An 18,233-nucleotide genomic window follows, 5' to 3' on the forward strand; every position below is an offset into this window, starting at 1 on the left:
AGCTTTTCTTTATTAAAAAATCCAATTGTTGAATCATATAATACTTCTGTTGTGTGAGTGTCAGGACCACTCCTGTTTTAGCAAGCGATAGATGTTCAGGGCCTAATTCTGAGTTGGATACAGTGGCATCAATATGTGTGTATTTTGAAAGTCATGTGTCTACGACTTTATGCTAATACCACTTCAAGCCTTTCCCTTGTGTAAATCCGTGCTAATGAATGTGCAAGGACTGAGATGCCCACTTCTGGTGTCTCCAGAATCTGCAATCATGTTTGGTACATCATGTACTAGGTGCAGATTCTCCATTTGAGTATGCATAGGCTAATAATGGGTGGTTTTAGCATATTATTTATATATCTAGAGTTGCAGGGAGTAGGGTGCCTGTTAAAGAGAAGGGAACTTTTGTGCATGCCATACGCACGCGATCCCCAAAAAAGGGTTGTGGTCACTCAACTAGGGAGCATGGTTCTGAGATACACACCTGGAAAAATCCCATGCTAGCACAAGGAGAATATACAAACTCCACACAGTTACTGTAGGGCTGTAGGGGGAATCAAACCCACAACCTCTTAGTGGGGCTGAAGTTGAATTGCTAAGACAGCAGCAGTGGGTTCACAGTCTGGAGGAGAAAGAATGACCTGGATTAGGGGCCCTCTCCACCCCATGTCACCTTTATATCACCCTCTCCACCTGCTGTGTCTGCTTTTTCTCTCCCCAGTTTTTATCCAGGGGATATAACTCGCAAGGGACAGCTGTTACAGCAACTGCTGTCCCTGTGAGTTCCCCGTAGTACATAGTCGAGATATTTTTATAAAAAATTAAAATATCCCCAGTTAGTTAGGTACATAATTATTGTGGCAGGTCCATGATTATTAGTACATAGACCCCTTAGTCATTTTTTTAGAAGAAAAATAAACAGGAAAATGGTACATTTAGTGGACTAACATTCCAGTACAGTAATAATTCAAATATGCTGAATAATGATTTTATTTAACAACGTGCTGGTCTGATTTTTCCCATTCTCTATAAAACAGAATGACTGTGATTCACTTTGCTTTTTAAACTAGCTTGAGTGAAATATGGATGTAATATAAGCAGTTGTCTTAGCCAAAAGCTCTAGTGAACTCAGTAAATTCTCAGCTGTGTGTTCTCGCAATTTCAAACTTGCACCAGGTACGTACTGTACTTTAGTCACAATAATAGTACATGAACAGATCATATCAGAAAGCACTTAGTGACCTTACTATTATCTGTTGACTTTCAAGTATCTATAGTATAGTATCAGTTGGTCCTCTAGTCATGTGTGTGATGTCATGACATCATGCATGACACTCCTAGAAGCAGTTCACGTGGAGTCCTTATCAATTAAACAACTGTCACCTGCCGGACTCCAGCCAGCACCCGGGGACCACTTCGGTGCCCAGAGCTCCTGCTCCTCCAGAACAGCCCTGCCTATTCCCCTGGAGCAGGGTATAGTTTTTTTTGCCCTACTAAATCAAGTGGGGCCACCACTCTCATTTGTGTTATGGGTACCCCTGGGACATCTGTCCTGGGAAACAAAGGAACCTGATCTATGCTTCCAGCTAAAAAAAAGTCAGACAGCCCATGGCCAGCAGCACCCCCTTGCCCTCCTATGACTATTGCATGTAATTTTTTCCACAGGACAGGGTATTGCCTTGACCACAGCTGCCATAACTGCACCACATTACAGCAGTGTGAGGGTCTATAATAATTTGTAGAAGGTTTATTAAAGCATAGTTTTGTCAGTAGTTAGGAAGAAACCTATTTTCCTTTACACAAACCAGCAACTGATACAGAGGAACAGCTGACAACTCCCAAAATAGGACACTAAGTTTGGACTCCGTGAAGACAAGACTGAATGAAGACCCTCTGACACATCTTATGTACTTGTTAACCAATGAAATCTATAGTTTGCTGTTAACCATTTTTGGCAAATGCTTGTAACATAGGAGTTTTCTTGAACTTATAAAAGGCAGCATAAAGAGGAACTACCTCAGAGCAGAGTTGAATTCATCACAGTGTTTGCTGAGTTTACTTATCTCCACAGCTGGCTGAATAAATACAAGAGCAGAGCTTCTCATACCTTGGCCTAGGAGTAGGAGCCTCGTCACCCTAACATTTCCTGGGGGTCTTGTCCGAGATCCCTAACACCCTGTCCAGAACTGACCAATGTCCACCTGAAAATTGGGAACTGCAGAAGCAAATTCCGATCGGTGAGTATTGAAAAAAAAAATGGGCATTTGCACATTTAATACTCTCTTCTGCACTTCCTAATTAGTATTGTGGGGTTCAGTATTGATGGGCTAATCGGGGATCTATGACTAATATATTGTATTACAAACCTGCTCTTTTAAAGTATAAGTTGTCTTGTCTTGAAAATGAGTGAACGGAGTATGATTGTATGTGTGCAAACTATGAGATGTACCGTATATAAAGGGACCAGATCTTTAAATAATCAACTAGAGGCTAGTCTTGTCTTTTTGAGAGGTATGACCACTGGGTTAAGACATTCACTGATCTCCTCGCTCTCATAGTAGCTGTAAAAGTGACACCTAAACACAGTAAAAGTGTATAGGGGTGCAGAGAAAGGTGCCCATTTAGTTGGGATAGGGTCCTTCATGTTTCCTTGATGGTACCCCTAGTGGCACCTGAGGCTGGAGGGATGTACATTTTATTCATCTGTGTAGCATGCCAGAAGGGTTAGAACAGTGGGTCATAATCTGTGGGAGTATTATAGTAACATTGGGAATACTATATTGTCTCTGGAAATTAAGGACAAGGAGAATAAGTCTACAGAGTCTGATATATAAACCACATATAACTAAAGTGTGAGGGGTGCACTTGTGTGGTGATATTACAGATAACCAGATAATTTATAAGTCCTGATCTAATAGCTGTAATAAATAAGAGGATCCCTGTGGTATATACTTGCCCCATAGGGTGTCATTTGGACCCAACATATTTGGCTACCAGGATAGAGGAGGACTGGGCTGAATTAATAAATTAGCTACCCAGTAATTTGTGCAGGGATAGTTCAGTAGTAGTCTGTCCAGTTATTAGGGGGTTGCCAGCTGATAGGCAATTGAAGCTGATAAGACAGGTATTGTTGTATGGTTACCCAGTAGGAATGCAGAATTAAGGAATAATTGAGTGTTCTTTTGAATAAAATAAAGATTCCTCAGAGGAATCAGGAAAGACTAGGAGTCAGTAACCCACAATGGGGGCTCAGGGCAGTAAAGACTTACCATGTGCTCCTGTGGATCTAGTCGAATCCAGGTAGGGGAAAAGTGCACTTAAAGATTTAAAAAAAATACTACAGAAAGCAGGGATACCCAGCATTGGTTCCCTAGATCCTGTAAAATGGGAAACTTTTGCAAAAAAAACAAGGCTTGGATAGAGTGTAAGAAAGTAGGCAAGCAAGTACAGGCTTGGATAAAGGTAGCCAAAGAAATACAAAAAGAACAGGAGGCAAGACATTACACTTAGTTTATGGAGTTTCTGTGGTCCAAATACTGTGAGGCCTGTCCCAGTGACCCCTTTTGTAAATCAACAGGCATCACTAACAGTCCCTGATTTAAGCCCAAAATTTGGCTCCATTTACCGCACCAGTAAGGGATGACAGGAAATGTGTACCTAATGCTAACACTAATTGCCCATTTTGTGGGAATCAAGTGTTCTGGCCAGGGTAACCCTGTGATCAACAAGGCTTAACCAGATCACTTCATTATCCATCACCTACACACTTATCACCAGTTACACCACCAGCTTCTCCACTGCCTTATGCAGGAGGAACTTTCAGCCCTATTCCCAAACAAGGGTGGTCAGGCACCTTAATGCTTTGGATGGTTAATAAAAACAGACACAGGACACAGGTGTACAAGAAGCAAGCCACAGGTAATAATGATGAACCTTGTAGCTGTGAACACTGTGGGGGTGAACAGATATCTTTCAGAAAGGGCAGGCCCATCCTCATACCAAAACACATCTCTATAGGCTTATCCTGTAACTACACAGGAGGTGTTTAAACCAGATCCCCAGAATGCAGCAGTTATGATAAGAGTAAGAACCCAAAATCAGTATAGGCCATCTACAGCAGCAGAGATGAATGATATTGTAAATAAAGCCCCAGACAGTAGAAATAATCCAATGGCTCTCCACAGATATGTGGAGAGATTAGTAACTATTTGGGGAGCTACTTTGGCAGATTTGGAGGAAATAAGTAGGATGACAGTGGGAACAGGCAGCCTGACAGAAATACTATCTCTGCCAATAGGTGAAGCAGGGGTAGTGGCAGTCCCAGGTGCAGATAACAGAAAAACTCCTGAGTAAGGAACACTCTTTGTTTCTAGGTTAAGGCGGTGGTGTGAGCAGCAACAGCAGCATATGCCTGATGTGCCTGAAGGCAGGCAGAGAGTGGGACAGTCAGTGAAGGATTATTATGATCAATCATACCAGTCACACTTAGATAGGGGATTTCAAGATAATAATCCTATCCATGAATGGTTATTTAAAACTGCTTTGTTGGTAGGCTTACTTGAAAATTTAAGAGTGTAACTATATCAAAGGAGACCAGAAGCAGGCACTATGACACTTCCAGCTGTACTGTATGTGTTAAGAGCTATAGAAGGTTAAAATGAAGAAAGGAAAATGAAAGTAAGAGAGAATGGTCAGGTTCTGAGAGTGACAGTTCATTTGATGCAGGATGGTCCCTATAAGGAACCAAAGCCTAGACAAACCAGAGATAATAAGTATTACCAGAAGAAGCAAAAAGGAGAGGGTTATGTTTCTTCTGTCATAAAGCAGGTCACATGGAGAAGGGATTGTCAGAAATATAAAGAATGGGCAGAGAAATTGGAGCAATTTGGAGTAGGGGTTCAAACAGTGCATCCCCCACAATCCACTATTAATACCTCAGGTCCCATGGGAATAGTACAATTGATACTACCTGGGGGGGAACAAATTGACTGTATAATAGACACTGGTGCAAGCCATACCGTTTTAAGGGCAGAAGATGTTCCCAAGAAATATGTAACAAATTAGACAATTCCTGGAACAGGACTAACAGGACATACTGTATGCTTACATGCTAGTAAGCCCATAAAAGTTACAGTGGGGTCAGAAGATATTAAAATCCCTGTAGAATTCCTGACCTCCACATCCTGTCCAGTTAATTTATTAGGAGCAGATATTCTAAATGTATTACAAGCTACCATTGAGTACAGGGATGGTAATATAAAACTGTAAGGAAGAACAGGGCAGGATCTTCAATGTCAGCTAGCAGCAGCAATATATTTGCTGCAACACCACACACAGATAGAAGTGATGGTCCCTGAAAAATGATGGTCTAAGGGTAAAACAGATGTAGGATTACTGGATGTCCAACTAGTTACACTCACCTTAAAACCAGGTGTAGTGCCAGTAAAGATTAAACAATACCCACTGACCAGAGATCAGGAAAAGGCCATACAGCAGCAGATTGCTGCATATCAGAAAATAGGGGTTATAAGAGAATGCATTTCCCCATGGAGCACCCCGTTATTTCCAGTGAAAAAGAAGGTGGGGTCAGATGGTAAACAGGAATATCAGATGGTACATGATCTAAGAGAGGTAAACAAATGTTTGGTGGTGGATGTACATATAGTGCCTAATCCACAAACCTTGCTAAACCAAATACCAGCAACAGCAACTCATTTCACAGTAATTGACTTAGCTAATGCATTTTTTTTCTGTACCTCTTACATCAGAGTGTCAGCTCTATTTAGCTTTTACAAGTATGGGTAAACAGTATTGCTGGACTAGATTACCCCAAGGAGGGGCAATCTCTCTATCGACATTTACAGAGGCTATGTCTATCCTACTGCAAGGGTGGAGATGACAGTTTGAGACCACCCAGTTGTTGCAGTACGTGGATGATTTGCTCCTATGTGCAGATGTAGAGGGACAGTGTCAAAGTGAAACCAAATCATTACTTATTTTTTCTGTGTGAACAAAATTGCAGAGTGTCAAATGAAAAATTGCAAACAGCTCAAGCACTTGTCAGCTTTTTAGGACATTGTATTTCTCAAGGTACAAGACATTTAACACAAGATAGGATATCAGCTATACAGAAAGTGTCAGAGCCCACTACCACCAGGCAATTCAGAGCATTTCTAGGAGTAATAAGGTATTGCAGGGAATGGATTACCAATGCATCTCTCATAATGCAGCCCCTCTGTGATGCATTGACAGATACAAAAGATAAAACAGTAACATTAACATCAGAACAGAAGGAAGCTTTTATGCAGATGAAAACTGCAGTTACACAAACACCAACACTAGGAATACCCAGATATGACAAACCTTTTATGCTATTCTGTCATGAAACACAAGGATATGCTCAAGGGGTATTAGTGCAGGAACATGGTGGAAAACAAAGGTCCATGGCATATTATTCAATTCAGCTTGATAGTATAATCAAAGGAGCACCCTCTTGTATAAGAGCAGTAGCAGCTGAAGCTCTGCTTAAAGACAAGGCAGCAGATTTAGTGCTGGACCACTCATTGATAATACAGGTTCCCCACTCAGTAACAGAAATACTTAACCAGGCCAGAACTAAGCATCTTTCTGCAGCCAGGTTAACCAAGTATGAGGTAGCCCTATTAAGCCCTACCAATATGACCATTAAGAGGTGCACAGTGTTGAATCCTGCTATATTGCTTCCAATGCTGGATTCAAAAGAGGGGAATAGTGAAGGAGGCATACATACACCTGTTGACAACATATCAGGTAATGGCAATAAGGAACACAACAGTGGGAATGATGTGGGGGATAATGTACTGAAAATACAGTCAGATAAAACCACAAATCAAAATGTTTCTGAACATAATTGTCTTGAACTTCTGAAAACGGAATTGAAGGATCTAGAGAATGTGATAGATGTTCCCTTACCTAATCCAGACTGAGAATTGTTTGTAGATGGCTCTAGATATTATCATGATGGGTCCCCAACAACAGGGTATGCAGTCACCACCTTAGATGAGGTATTGCTTCAGCAACCACTCCCATCTTCCTGCTCAGCACAGGAAGCAGAGTTGAGGGCACTCACAGAGACATGCATAATGGCTGAAAATCAGACAGCAAACATTAACACTGACTCCAGGTACGCCTGGGGTGTGGCCCATAATTGTGGGCCTATTTGGAAGAGAAGGGATTTTATGGGCTTGGCTGGTAAACCCATTAAGCATGCTGAGCTCATTAGATCGTTGTTTGCAGCCTTATAGCTTCCAAGTAGAGTAGCCATTTTAAAGGTACAAGCACACACCAAGGAGAAAAACAGCTAAGGCCAAGGGAAATGCCGAAGCAGATGCTGCAGCTAACCAAGCTGCCCTGTTACCTAACCCAGTCTTCTATGGTATAGAAACAGTCTCCAAGAAAGACCCCATGGACATACAGACATTATACCAGTTTCAAAAACAGGCCATTGAAGGAGAAAAGAAAGGCTAGGAGAAAGAGGGAGCCGCCTGTGTTAATATGCATTGGGCTAAGGCAACCAGGTGGTACCTCCCAAGTGCTCTACATCCCCTGATGACCCAGATGGCCCACGGTCTAGTGCATAATTCAAAGGAGGCCATGGTTAACATGGTGCTCCAGCACTGGATAGCACCAGGCTTTAATGCAGCAGCTACAGCATATGTAGCATCATGCCAGGTGTGTGGGTAACACAATCCTGGACAGACAGTAAAAGTACCACAAAGGCATACACCAAAGCCATTATATCTGTTTCAGAGATTGCAGATAGACTATATTCAGTTGCCTAAGGTAGGGACATATGAGTACGCTCTCGTCTGTATAGACCTCTTCTCTAATTGGCCAGAGGCTTGGCCAGTTGCCAAAGCCACTGCAAAAACAACAGCCAAGAAATTAATAAGTGAAATAATTTGCAAATATGGGATACTAGAAACTATAGAGTCTGATAGAGTGTCACACTTTACAGGAGAAATTATACAGCATGTCATGAAGTTATATGGGCATTGAACAAGCCTTTCACACCCCTTATATGCCTCAGGCCAGTGGGCATTTAGAGAGACTTAACGGTACCCTCAAACTAAAGATACAAAAGATGATGGCTCAGATGTCAGGACTGCGACTATTTCAGTACATAAAGATAGACTACTTTTACCAAAGTTCTATTGTGGTCATTGGAGGAGCTACCCTGCTTGCTGGCCTGCTTCTCATTCAGGGGATAGAGTGTTAAAGTGATAATCTGTTTCCAAGGTGTCGTCAGGTTGTGGGATTCCTAGATTGCTCATTATTTCAAACCTGATTCCATTTGGGTCACATGTTCTGAAACTTCCTATGTGTCACAGACCTCTAGTATAAAGCCTGTTACTAACTGTTTCTCAGTGTCTGTGCAACGTTGCTTTCAGGTCTTTCTTGGACTCCTGCCAGATCCCCGCTGTGCCTGTGGATTGCTGTGGACTTTGTTATATTCCAGATGAACTTCTGATGTCAGTTACCTGCTGCACTACAGAGCCCAGCATTGCTATTGCCTAAGTATTGCTTACTTCTCCACCACTGTGGTTTCATCATTTGCTGCACTATACTTTGCCTGGTGTCTTCTGCTCCTGTGGATATTGAACACATCTTTGTTACAGTTGTCAACTGCACCATTACAGTATCATCTCTGCATCACAGGGCTCAACCCTGCTACAACCCTCTCTGCATCACGGGGCTCAACCCTGCTCCAGATACTAGTTATGCCGCAGGGCTCAACCCTGTTCTGGAATTTCATCGCATCACAGGGCTCAACCCTGTTCCGGAATCTCATCACATGGCTCAATCCTGCTACAACTCTCTCCGTATCAAGGGGCTCAACCCCGCTCCGGATTCTAGTTATGCTGCAGGGCCCAACCCAGTTCCGGAATTTCATCGCATCACAGGGCTTAACCCTGTTCCAGAATCTCATCACATCACAGGGCTCAACCCTGCTACAACTCTCTCTGCATAAAGGGGCTCAAACCCGCTCCGAACCCTAGCCACGCCGCAGGGCTCATCCCTGTTCTGGAATCTCATCGCCTTACAGGGCTTAACCATGGTCCTACCTCACTGCACCACAAGACTCAAGCTTGCTTCATCTTTCACTGCACCACAGGGTCCAGCCCTGTCCCAGAACTATATTATTCTGCATGGCTCGCTCTACCCCGGATTTCCATTACTACAGGGTTCTACCCTGACAAAGGTCCTCAATGCCATCCTGAGGTGTTAGCCTCATACTGGACTTAGGGTTCCCTACCACATTAGTTCTGATATGTAAAAGACTGCATATATATATTTGGGAATTTTCTCCTATACTTATTATTGCATATGTGAACCTCTGTGCTGTTTTAGACTTTATGTGAGACCTTGCTAATTATATTTCTTCTGTGAATAAATTCTGTTTTACTTTTATCATGTGATACTGAGTTTCATGAAAAGGTCATTACTAAGACCACCCTGGTTTACTGTGCCTAGTAGGCCTGCCTCCCTCCAGGAGTCTCAAGTGTTGGCAGCCATGACAACAGACAGATAAGACATGGGTGCCCATAGCTTTATATTCAGTAAGAACCACCGCCAATAAGAAAAATAAGTTGTCACCTTATGAGATACTATTCTTAGGACCTCCTAAGACAGGGTGTTACTTCCCCCAACAGTTGCAGCACAATCATGCAGATTTGACAGACTATGTAGCTACTCTTTGTAATCAAGTGAATAACATCCATTCTTTAGTTTTCTCCTCCCTTCCAGACCCAGAAGCAGTACCTGGTGTACATTAATTGGAACTGGGCTATTGGGTATACACTAAGAGACACATCAGAAAGTCTCTGGAGCCAAGATTTGATGGTCCATATCAGGTTCTGTTGACTACACCAACTTCAGTGAAAATTGAAGGAAAGAGTACGTGGAAACATACATCACATTGCAAGAAGTTGATGGTCAAGATTGATCCACCATCATGAATCCTTTTTGTGTAATAATGTTGGCTATACTTAGTGAAGGGGTATGGCACACACTCCAGGGGACAACAGGAGGACAAATAGAGTACTCTAGGGTAGTGTATGGTTACCAGACTTACCAGTTACACAAATTGAATGTAAGCTGGTCACGAGGTCAATATATAGAAAAAGTTTGAGACAATATAATATAAGGCATCTCTCCTGGGCACCGAGGAAGCATGATAATATTACTATCATAAGTGGAATAAAAATGAAATGTTGTAATGATAACTTTACGGACTATAAAAGATTTTTGAAAACATGGGCACAGGGTATTCAGTGTGTCAATAGTATGGACCCTGGTATACCCTTAGGAAGCCCAACAACTATAGAAAGAGGTGTAGTGCTAGTTTGCACTAATACCATGCAATTACCAAATTATTCAGTAATGATGATGAGAATGTAAGTCCTAAATAACAAGCCTACTATAAGGAATTACTCACTAGTTAAAATTACCTCCACTTGTGTAAATCTGGGTACCCAAAGACAAACCGCTATATTAAGATTCAATATTTCTTTCCTCCCAGATCCAAAATGCTATAGGAGGTAGAAGAAAGAATGGTATGATACATTGCTAGGAGCATCAGGTACATGTATAGGGTTACTTAATAGTGTACTGTAGATATAGAAACTTTAGCCAGCAAAATGAGTAATACAGGAGAAGAGTGCCTCCAACTGGAAAAAGTGTAAGGCTGGGTACACACCTAAAGATTTTCTGTCCAACCATCCAACTAGTTGATTGGTTGGAATGAAAATCTGGTAAGGTATGAAAGCAAATGACAATCAGCAATTTGCTCCCAAATGTCGGAAATGGACAAAAACTGTTGTTGGAACAAATTGTTTAGATCAAACATTTAACAAACTTATCTGACGACCATTTTCATCTGTTTTCTGGCATTTAGGAGCAAATTGCTGATCATAATTTACTCCCATACATTACCAGATTTTCACTCCAACCAATCAACTAGTTGGATGGTTGGACAGAAAATATTTACTATGAAGAAAACAAATCGATACTAGCGCACCAAGATTTCTAGAGGGGCATAGGAAGCAAGCAAGCTGCTGTATAGGATATCTGACTAGATCCTTAAGTATTGACAGAGAAAAAGATATACTGTGCTCAGCTAGCAAACATTACTAACGTGCGGTATCTATGAACCAAGTATGGAGTTAATCTATGTTTAGCACGTATGATATGTTAAGACAATATGTAACAAATACTTAGTAGACAATGTGGATATTATGTAATAAAAAATGATTTATTTTCAAAGTGGCTAAACCATATAGAGTGGAAAACCTGCACATGCACACAAACAAACAAACAATATCCTACCAGATCAGTTAGGAATGAAATCAAATCAGCATTGACTAATCAAGGACCATAGGATATACGTGTCAGGATATGGTAAATGGATAGTGAATATCAGGCCAAGGGGTGATATTACTAAAAGTGATAAAGTGCACTGGCGTGCACGATCCCAAATGAATCTGGATGCTTGATGTCAGTCTTTTAGTCAGAAAGCGGCGTCCTGCTGTAGTGGCAGCAAGAAGTGGTAAAGAGTACAGTCTGAGGTATGGTGCCCGGGATGATCTTCATGGGGACAAGAGTACGGTGTATATGCCGGGGAGCAGTAGCCTCCTGGTTTACAGTGTGATCCGCTCACCGTGTCAGTATCGGAGGTTGCCTGAATGACCAAGCCGCCTCTGACCTGCAACACTGGGGATGACACTGTGTCCAACGGGAGACTGCCCGGCACCGCCGCTCACTTGAGTAGCATGCCGTGTGTCTCCCCCTGTGTAACCGGTGACTTACCTGTCTCACCCTGGGATTCACCGCTCCTTCCCCAGCTGACTATGTTCCTCCAGATGGTAGAGTTGCTAGTAGTCTCCTCCGTGATGTGATCACCTGATCGGTGGTCATGTGTGTTGAATGGGTAATTAATTCAGTCTGGATATTCTTAGTCTGCAGCGCACACTCGTACTGGTAGCCACAATAAAAACAGCAAATGCTTGGATGTATGGGATAACTCCAACGCGTTTCTGCCTAGATGGCCTTTCTCAAGGAGTAATGTGTTCTGTTCCTGTCAGTGTTAAATAGCAGAGTTTCTTCTCTCTGGTTGGTCACATGCACACTGGGAGGGTTTAGAGTGCTAATTAGCAATAGAATAGGCTTGCATCATTGTACATATACTCTACACCTAATCCACAGCTGTATATGTATTAAATCTATTAAAGATAAAAGCAAAGGTAAGAATCTATTACATTAAGTATTGGGACAGTATAAATTGGGTATGCATATGATAATCATACATAAGACATGTCCTAATTAATAATATATAATGCTACACCAGTATTCTACCAAAAAGAGTACCCCCATATTAGCAGATACTAAATGAAAATTATAGTAGTAAGTTTATTTCCATATATTCCAAATAATAGACAGCGGTAGACTGATATTAAATTATCTGCAGAAGTATCTAATTCATCCTGAGCTCCATATTTTAGGTAGCATTGGATTTGCATACATGACAGTGGTGAAGGTATAAATGATATGAGTGATGGTAGTTCTAGACACACTGTATGTGATGTCCGGTACGGTCTAAAATGGCATTGTAGTGCTTCTATTGACAATAATTAATTAACTCAGAGATACTATTTAGTTTCTTTTTTTACATATGATGGATTTAATTTCGTTATCTAAATTATGCCCTCGGGGGGCAAATGTCTTAAGTTCATATATCCATTCAAGTTCTCTGGTGTTCATCTTATGCTCGAAATCCCCACCTCTCCAATTGTGTGTCACTTGTTCTAGACCAAGAAATTTTTGTAATTTTGGATCACAGTCGTGATGAATTAGGAAGTGGTTTGACAGATTGTGCTCTTCCAATCCTCTTTTTATGTTTCTAATATGTTCACTAACACGGGGTTTTAAAGGTCTTATGGTCCTGCCTATGTACTGTTTATTACAGCTACATTCTAGCATGTAAATAACCCCTTTTGTGTTGCATGTTATCGTACTTTTAATGGGGTATTCCTTTCCTGTTGTGCTAGATGTAAATGTCATGATTGGTTTTGTGGATCTGTAGCCATAATTTGTACAACCTAGGCAATTGCCGCAGTGGAAAAAGCCTTTGTTGTTGGAATTGTCTAAAGTGGTTTGTTATAGTTGTTTGGGTGGGATATGGTTATGTATGATCTTTTTTCTTAGATCTGGTGCTTTATTATAGATGATTCTCAGATTTGGAGGTAGGTGTTTAGCCAGTGTGTCATCACCAAGTAGTATTGGCCAATGTTTGTTCAGGATGCGCCTAACATCTTTTGCTTGTTTTGAATACTGCTTGATGAAAAGAACTTCATCCTTGAACTTGGTCTGTCTGTTATTGCTGTTTTTATATTTCAGTAGCTCTTGTCTATTACTCATTTCTACTTCATGAAATGTTTTGAAGACCGAGTTTTTGTCGTATTCCTTCTCAAGAAACTGCTCCGCTAAATTTTGGCCTTGTGTCTTATAATCACTTATTTTTGAGCAGTTCCTCCATAGTCTAATGAACTCCCCCTTAGGGATGGCCTTGAGCCAAGTGGGGTGATGCCAGCTGGTAGCTAAAATAAAACTATTCACATCTACTTCTTTTTTGAAGGTGTTGGTTTGAATCTTCCCTTTTTCTGTGAATATATTGAGATCTAAAAATTCTACCTTCTCCTTACTGTAATTAGCTGTAAACACTAGATGATTGTCGTTGGTATTAAGAACGGTCAGAAATTGTTTCAAAGTGGCTTCATCCCCTCGCCAAATGAAGAAGACATCGTCTATGTATCTCTTCCATAGCACAAGGTTTGCCCCAAACTCCGCCCCCTCCAGATATGGTGGTCCTCCCACAAACTCATGAAGAGGTTGGCGTAGCTCGGGGCAAACCTGGTGCCCATGGCAGTGTCAGTGGTTTGCAGGAAAAATTGATCGTTGAACCAAACATAATTATGTTTAAGGATGAACTGAATGCTGTCAATTATAAAGTCCCGTTGAGTATCTGTGAGAGATTCATTTTTATTTAGGTGGTATCTGATGCTGGTGATGCCTTGAGTATGGTCTATGACCGTATATAGGGAAGTGATGTCAGTTGTCACTAGCCAGAAATCCTCTTCCCACTTTATGTCATTTAGAATGCTCAGGATCTGGGTGGTGTCTTTCAAGTATGCGGTTTGTTGTATCACATACGGTTGTAATATGTGGTCTATGTATTCAGACAAGTTAGACGTCAGGGACCCTATCCCAGATATAATTGGTCTCCCCAGTGGTTTGTTCTTATTTTTATGCACCTTTGGCAGATAATAAAACACTGGAATTATTGGATTTTTTGTTTCAATGAATTGGTGTTCTTGTTTAGTCAAAACACCTAAGCTACTACCTTTGAGTAGGTGGATCTTTAATTCCTGTGCGTATTGTTGTGTGGGATCATTGGTCAAAACCTTATATGTTGTTGTGTCACTTAGAAGTCTCTGTGCCTCTTCCATGTAGTCTGCTTTGTTAAGGATTACAATACCTCCCCCCTTATCTGCAGGTTTTATAATGATAGAATGATCCTCCTGTAGTGCTCGTAATGTATTCCTTTCTTTTTTTGGCAAATTATCATGTTTATTGTTGGTGTGTATGTTCTCTATGTCTTTCTCCACCAATCTGGTGAAAGTTTCCACATGTGCCCCTTTTATATAACTGGGATAAAATGTTGATACTGGTTTTAAATCCGTGAGTCTATTGATGTTATTGTGCTCTGTGTTCCTTACTTCTACGGGATTGATCGATGAAAAATATTTCTTTAGAGCCAGTTTGTGAGTAAACTTGTGCAGATCTAGGTACGTCTGGAATTTATTAATGTTGTTTGTTGGAGCAAACTTTAGGCCTTTGTCTAAAAGCTGCAAATGTTCATCTGTTAGAGTGATATTGCTCAGATTGAAAATACCTTGTCCTGCTGTATTGGATTCTGTGATCGTGTTTTTCGGTGTCTTGCTTTTTTCTACCCCCTATATCCCCTTCTTGTGGGTCTAATTTACTTTTTCCTGGGTTCAGGTTCATATTGTTTAATATTAGAGGTGTTTTGTGCAGAGACTCTTCTAAAAAAAACTGTGGTTGGAAAACACATTCTTCAAAATTGATGGTTCCCGGGATTGTGTTTAAGGGCTGTATATGTTTGCTTGGTGTTTCCGTTAGGTCTCTAATATGCCAACCTAAATCTAAGGAAGTCCTAGCTAAATCCTCATAGATTGGATCGTCCTCAATCTCATGAATGGAAAAGAATGTCTCTGTTACAGAACTACAGGTGGATAGATCAGATAAATGTTCTTTATCTTGTTGATCTCTATTGTGATGGTAGTTTTGTGGTATGAAATGTATTATTTTTGTTGGTATTATGGAGTCTTGACATATATTGTAGATATGTCAGATTCAGTTTGTGATAAATGGGTGTTCCTAAATTCTTATTTGTGGAAAAATTCTTCTTTTTTGATTCTTTGTTTGTCGTTCTCATGTGTTTTGACGTCCTGAGTGAGGGTTTGTTCTGTCCACATTTATCTCTGAGTATTTTATTCTTTTTAGTTTCTATTATTTTGGTCTCTCCTTTAATGACTCTATTTAATGTAAGGGTGGACAGGGTGATGAATTCCTTATCGTTCTTGTAGGGATCTAATGCTAGATCTAGTGACTTAATTTCTTCATCTAGGATTTGTAATTGCTTTTCGTGATTGTCTATTATTAATTGAATCAGCTTATAAGAACAGTCTGATAAAATGTCATTCCATTCTTTCATGAAAGACAGATCCTCTAGATTATGGCTGGGTGTTTTCTTGATACGTAGACCTTTCGGGATAATATTATTATCTCGATAGCACTTCAAAGTGTGCGTGTCCCACCAGATCCTGGTTTACCTAGTAATCAATTTCTCTAGTTTGAGGAATGTGAAACAGAAAGTGTCCTCATGGTTGATCAGTGGGGGTTCTTTAACTAGATCTGCAAAGGCAGTGTGGGCCCTATCTTGTCTGTTCAATCTGATGTCTAAAAGTCCCATCTAAAAAAGGGGTCTCTTGCTGCTAGAAAATTGTCAGACAGAAAATGATTATGAAGAAAACAAATGGATACTAGCGCACCAAGATTTCTAGAGGGCATAAGATGCAAGTGAGCTGCTGTATAGGATATCTGACTAGATCCTTAAGTATTGACAGAGAAAAAGATATACTGCGCTCAGCTAGCAAACATTACTAATGTGCGGTATCTATGAAGCAAGTATGGAGTTAATCTATGTTTAGCACGTATGATATGAAAAGACAATATGTAACAAATACTTAGTAGACAATGTGGATATTATGTAATAAAAAATGATTTATTTTCAAAGTGGCTAAACCATATAGAGTGGAAAACCTGCACATGTACACAAACAAACAATATCCTACCAGATAAGTTAGGAATGAAATCAAATCAGCATTGACTAATCAAGGACCATAGGATATACGTGTCAGGATATGGTAAATGGATAGTGAATATCAGGCCAAGGGGTGATATTACTAAAAGTGATAAAGTGCACTGGCATGCACAATCCCAAATGAATCTGGATGCTTGATGTCAGTCTTTTAGTCAGAAAGCGGCGTCCTGCTGTAGTGGCAGCAAGAAGTGGTAAAAAGTACAGTCTGAGGTATGGTGCCCGGGATGATCTTCACGGGGACAAGAGTACGGTGTATATGCCGGGGAGCAGTAGCCTCCTGGTTTACAGTGTGATCCGCTCACCGTGTCAGTAACGGAGGATGCCTGAATGACCAAGCCGCCTCCGACCTGCAACACCGGGGATGACACTGTGTCCAACGGGAGACTGCCCGGCACCGCCGCTCACTTGAGTAGCATGCCGTGCGTCTCCCCCTGTGTAACCGGTGACTTACCTGTCTCACCCTGCGATTCACTGCTCCTTCCCCTGCCAGCTATGTTCCTCCAGATGGTAGAGTTGCTAGTAGTCTCCTCCATGATGTGATCACCTGATCTGTTTGTTCAGGATGCGCCTGACATCTTTTGCTTGTTTTGAATACTGCTTGATGAAAAGAACTTCATCCTTGAACTTGGTCTGTCTGTTATTGCTGTTTTTATATTCCAGTAGCTCTTGTCTATTACTCATTTATACTTCATGAAATGTTTTGAAGACTGAGTTTTTGTCGTATTCCTTCTCAAGAAACTGCTCCGCTAAATTTTGGCCTTGTGTCTTATAATCACTTATTTTTGAGCAGTTCCTTCATAGTCTCATGAACTGCCCTTTAGGGATGGTCTTGAGCCAAGTGGGGTGATGCCAGCTGGTAGCTAAAATAAAACTATTCACATCTACTTCTTTTTTGAAGGTGTTGGTTTGAATCTTCCCTTTGTCTGTGAATATATTGAGATCTAAAAATTCTACCTTCTCCTTACTGTAATTAGCTGTAAACACTAGATGATTGTCGTTGGTATTAAGAATGGTAAAAAATTGTTTCAAAGTGGCTTCATCCCCTCGCCAAATGAAGAAGACATTGTCTATGTATCTCTTCCATAGCACAAGGTTTGCCCCAAACTCAGCCCCCCTCCAGATATGGTGGTCCTCCCACAAACACATGAAGAGGTTGGCGTAGCTCGGGGCAAACCTCGTGCCCATGGCAGTGCCAGTGGTTTGCAGGAAAAATTGATTGTTGTACCAAACATAATTATGTTTAAGGATGAACTGAATGCTGTCCCGTTGAGTATCTGTGAGAGAGTCATTTTTATTTAGGTGGTATCTGATGCTGGTGATGCCTTGAGTATGGTCTATGACCGTATATAGGGAAGTGATGTCTGTTGTCACTAGCCAGAAAATCCTCCTCCCACTTTATGTCATTTAGAATGTTCAGGATCTGGGTGGTGTCTTTCAAGTATGCGGTTTGTTGTATCACATACGGTTGTAATATGTGGTCTATGTATTCAGACAAGTTAGACATCAGGGACCCTATCCCAGATATAATTGGTCTCCCCGGTGGTTTGTTCTTATTTTTATGCACCTTTGGCAGATAATAAAACACTGGAATTATTGGATTTTTTTGTTTCAATGAATTGGTGTTCTTGTTTAGTCAAAACACCTAAGCTACTACCTTTGAGTAGGTGGATCTTTAATTCCTGTGCGTATTGTTGTGTAGGATCATTGGTCAAAACCTTATATGTTGTTGTGTCAC

At 40.9% G+C, this 18,233-nt stretch overlaps 1 pseudogene; it reads left to right on the forward strand.

Annotated features, from left to right (window-relative positions):
* The first annotated feature begins 214 nt into the window (after positions 1 to 214).
* Positions 215 to 12,129, forward strand: LOC148535319 (uncharacterized; annotated as a pseudogene).
* The last annotated feature ends 6,104 nt before the right edge of the window (positions 12,130 to 18,233 follow it).

The sequence above is a fragment of the Taudactylus pleione genome, unplaced genomic scaffold (genome assembly GCF_031769625.1).
Source record: "Taudactylus pleione unplaced genomic scaffold, aTauple2 ptg000053l, whole genome shotgun sequence".
Lineage (NCBI taxonomy): Eukaryota > Metazoa > Chordata > Amphibia > Anura > Myobatrachidae > Taudactylus > Taudactylus pleione.